Source organism: Haliotis rubra, unplaced genomic scaffold, assembly GCF_003918875.1.
Source record: "Haliotis rubra isolate DU_JTF1 unplaced genomic scaffold, ASM391887v1 Scf24, whole genome shotgun sequence".
NCBI classification, from domain to species: Eukaryota; Metazoa; Mollusca; class Gastropoda; order Lepetellida; family Haliotidae; genus Haliotis; species Haliotis rubra.
In genome coordinates this window covers 980902-985875 of record NW_025766447.1, presented here as the reverse complement: position 1 = coordinate 985875, position 4974 = coordinate 980902, and the positions used below count along the sequence as shown (strand labels likewise).

The following is a 4974-nucleotide window of genomic DNA, read 5'->3' as shown; positions in this document are numbered from 1 at the left end:
AATGGCTCGTTTATATTCAGGATTGAATCTTTTCTGAAAATTTATCCTGTTATATGGTAATATGGTAAAACAAAGTTAAAATTGAGAACAATTGTTTTGAAAACAAAGCTTTTGCTTGTACATTGAAGCTTTGCACAGAGACCAGACACCAGTGTGAAACATTGATGTCACCATACAAGATTATACCAGTGGCAGCCATTTTTAAGGCCAGAAATCATTACACCATTTGTCCATATATTTCTGCTATTCATAATTCAAAAGGGACCAATACTGATATTTTCGTACATTTACACCCGTTTTTAATGGTTTTATTGATTGCCTGTGTTCACATTAATACACCAGTAATATTATACCTATATCTGTATTTGAAGATTGTTGGCTACTTTTGGCATGGTGTTATCTTCCTGCCTTTCACTGTGTTAATGTGTGAGTGTGTGTGTGATCATGTGTGACAGTGTGTGTGTGAACTGCAGCTATCCTCCTATCTATGTGCTGGGATGTTAGCATGCTTTGTGGTATTTTGGTGCGTATAACATCCTCAGTACACTTCATTGACAACTTGTTCACCATGTTAGGTACCTCATACTATCAGGTCACAAACTCATTAAAAGAACAAATCTTTTCTACTTACCACCTTTTGCCAAGATAAATGAGTTATTTGTTAAAAGCAAGAGGTTTTCTTATTATTATATTTATCATTTCTTCATACTATTAAAGAGGTCATGTTTCTGATTAGAAAAGGAGTATGTCCAAATGGCTGTGTGCTTCATGAATTCTATTGAGCCCTGCCCAAGTAGAACAGGCTGCTATTCTTGTACATGATCTGTTTAGGCCTTTGTGGCCTTGTGTGCCCAAATATTGTATATTGAAGGATCTTTGTCCGAACATTAATGTTACTTACGCCGCTTGTATGTATTGTGATTATGTAACCACCGTGATGCCTATGGACATAATTAATTCGTGGGTACTAACATTAAAAGCGTCAAATGAAATCTCCCTTGAAATGAAATATTCAGTACAAACTTGGGTTATATTTTTCACAAGATTGAACCTGGTGCAGCAACTTGCATTATGTTATTTACAAGTCAACTGATCTCTTTCTTTATTTTAGCTTGAGTTCTTGGACCCATTGGTGGTACCGGTATAGTGTGAGAGCCGCAAGAGTTACCTCCCTTAGTTCTCTTTGCCTTGTCTGTTAGTTTGTGTCTATGAACAGAAAGTTATGTCAGACATTTGCAGTCATGACTATGTCAGTTAAAGAATCCTCTTTTAAAGCAGTTATATGTATGAGTGTCAACTTTCTTCTTACTACTGTGCATTAAAAAACGCCATAGACAAAAGAAGACCCACCACCACACACCCTTGCTGACTCACCTTCAGATGAATGGGTGGCATGTCACATGACTGAAGTGCTTATGTATCTGTCACATGACTGAAGTGCTTATGTATCTATCATATGACTGGAGTGCTTATGTATCTATCATATGACTGGAGTGCTTATGTATTTGTAACATGACTGAAGTGCTTTGCCTTGAGTCTTACATGGTACTTCGCCATCTTGCTTGAACATAGAATGTCCTTACATGTTCGACACTGACCTTGAGTGTCTAACACGAAGCCAGTGCCAACCATTAGGATGTTTTCAACCAAATTCCACCAATCTGATTAACATGATGCCAGTGTTTTCACCTGTCACTGACAATTATTGTCATGTGTCAAATCATGTGATAAAAATGTTTGTGATGCAAAAGATGATATATTTTCATCAAATCCATAAGTTAATCATGCTAAAATCATGACTACTTTTTCTTGGAAACCTTATTTTTTCTACACCCCAGTGATCCTAAATGTTCTTAACATGTCTCAGGTTGTCTGGCTTTTGTCTGATTTGACAACTGATTTGTGCCCGAGTGTTTGACATACAAGCTAAACATTCTTTTCCAAACCTGGGACCACGCTATTGTATAGACAAATTTCAGCTGTTTATTTCCCTATCAACTCAACACTAATGACCTTTATTTAGACCAGATCAATATCATTGTACAAGGGTAGATACTGAGTTGTCTCCCCTTTTCAGTGTTTACCATTATGCAGATCATCAACAGTGCTGTATTGTTTTCACGACAGACGTGAATCATCATCCCTGCTCAAATGTGATACAGTAAGCATTTATCTTCAAAGAAGAAATCAAAATGGTGTGACAAGTATTGTAGTGCCTTACCTGATAGCCTGTCTCTTAGAGTAGCACGAGGTCATGTGTCTCTCCACTGGCATCCATTGAGCATTGCCAGGACATCCTCATTCATTACATAGATATGCTAATTGCCATTTCATGCAGGTTTGTTAGTATCAGAAGCAGAATATGTGTGTCATGTAAGAGGCCTATATTTTCATGCCTTTGTATGCCAGCATGCCCTCAGCTATTTCAGTAACCATGGCAACCAGGGTGCCTTCATGTCTTTGTCTATAACCTTTCCAGGATGAGACTTAAACGAGTACCTTTTGCTGTCAGTACAGAGCGTGGCCACTTTTACATCTGCCTTCATAATGTCAGCTCAAATCCTGTGGAATGTCACATAATCACATATCCCCACCACCGTCAGTTGTCTCTGGTTGTGTTCAGTATTAACTTTTTGCAGCAGTTTGTAATAAATTCCCAGTGTCATTTTACATCTGATACCTAGTCGGCAAGATGTGTACAACAGAAGCATCATTCCATGGCCTCTTTCCGTCCACATATTCAATGACCACAATATGTTCATGTCAACCTCCAGCCCGGTGTGAGCTCACTGGCTGCCAGCCCAATTGCCAGTTGCAATGTCTATAGGGAGCATGCAGTGTGCAGCCCCACCTTCCAAAGACCATCCTGCTACTGGGAGGTGCTTCATCAGCCTTAGATTAAGACCAGCTCCAGTGTTCTTGAAGTCACAGTGCTTGTTGCCCTCACCTTGATGCCTTGACCCACACAGACATTCACTGACCACCAGTCACCACCCCCATTCACCCACTAACTTTCACCGACCCTGACCCACATTGGAATATTTACCATCCATAACCCTTGCACATTTTAACCATAACCCTAATCTGTAACGTTCACTTTGAATTTTTATTTTGAAGTATTCCATAATTTAGCTAGGGGGCTATGATTATAAAATATTTTAAGTCAGAGAATACGGGAAGAATTTTACTCACACATTCACACAATGACTCACATTTGCCGAGTCACATTCACTGACCTGCATCGTCCCTATATCACAGACCCTTTTGTCAACAGCTAAACATTAGCTCTCCAAATGTCCACTATACGGCCAACCTGAAAGTTACATGTCTCAAAATATCCAAATCATTTTGTCAGCCTTGCCTACAAAGTTCCGCCCACAAATCTAACTATGCATCAAGTTCCCCCCACCGATCACACCGCTAACCCCACCACCCCAGGTAAGCTAACTACCTGTAGGTACTGCCAGTATCCCATCACAACACTGCCTGTTCTCATACTGACATCTTCATTTTGTACAATGTTTTTACCAAGGGACCAATCTGATACATATATGTATATTCCATTTACAAGTAAATACAAGCCAAATGTGATTGAATAATCAGCACTATTAAAAGCCATTGACAAAACTGTTACCACAGTGACAGGTAAGTCTTTTGAAGTCATTCCAGGCAGTTTTGCAGCTACCATGTTCCCACTATCTGTTCAGCATAGATTCCGGGGTATGAAACCAGGAATACCTGTTATAGATATGCCTTTGATGTATAGTTGTAAGCTCTCCTCTGGTTAGTAGCAAGGATATACAGGATTATCTTTGTTGAAGTCAACATGTTTCCCTTAGTGTGGACAACATGATAATGTTCATGTGGACCAGAGTGTGATGCCTGATGATGATTGTGTGGACAAGTCATTGTTCTCAACACAATCATCTTTTCATGGACAATTCACACTTGTCTACATATGTATCTTTGTGGACCAGATTCATGAGTATCTCTCTGTGGACCTCTGGCAGTTGTCAACATGGATTATCTTTGTGTGGACCACTTGCAGTTGTCGACTTGGATTATCTTTGTGTGGACCAGTTGCAGTTGTTGACTTGGATTATCTTTGTGTGGACCATTTGCAGTTGTCGACATGGATTATCTTTGTGTGGAACGCTGCCAGTTGCCAGTTTTATCTTTGTGTGGACCACTTGACATGGATTATCTTTGTGTGGAACACTTGCAGTTTTCGACATGGATTATCTTTGTGTGGAACGCTGCCAGTTGTCGACATGGATTATATTTGTGTGGAACACTGCCAGTTGTCGACATGGATTATATTTGTGTGGAACGCTGCCAGTTGTCGACATGGATTATCTTTGTGTGGACCCCTTGCAGTTGTTGACTTGGATAATCTTTGTGTGGACCAGTTGCAGTTGTCGACATGGATTATCTTTGTGTGGACCACTTGCAGTTGTCGACATGGATTATCTTTGTGTGGACCACTTGCAGTTGTCGACATGGATTATCTTTGTGTGGACTGCTGTCAGTTACCCTGATCATCTTGATATGGACAACTACCAGTGAGATACATGATTCTGTAGTTCTAGGAACGAGGGGGTAAAGTTGTACAAATTCTTATGAAATATGCAGATGTTAGACATTATCTAAACAATCCAATAATTTTATGCACGTAACTCATCTAGTGAAATAAAATATCTCTTATAATATTTTGTAGTTATGTGTCCTTATTTGTGTGTCTGACATTGTTCAGCATTTAGAGAAGTTGCTGCAATGTGAGTCATCTGTGGTGATCAACAGTTCACTTGAAGAGCTCCTTCCCTGTAGCTGCCAGACATCCAGTCGCTGATCCTGGAATGTACCTGATTATTATGCCTCCATATGCACCATACCATGATGTGCTTCACCAAAGTGCACATATCTTACACCTGCATCATTTTACAATAACCACAATGGGATGGTAGGTGTTACTTC

General features: G+C 39.7%; 1 long non-coding RNA gene across 1 annotated transcript; it reads left to right on the top strand.

Moving 5' to 3' along the window:
* Positions 1–61: 61 nt before the first annotated feature.
* On the top strand, positions 62–4709 carry LOC124278594. Its single transcript, XR_006899127.1, has 2 exons — positions 62–4047; positions 4264–4709. It is a non-coding gene; the product is annotated as an uncharacterized LOC124278594 (long non-coding RNA).
* The last annotated feature ends 265 nt before the right edge of the window (positions 4710–4974 follow it).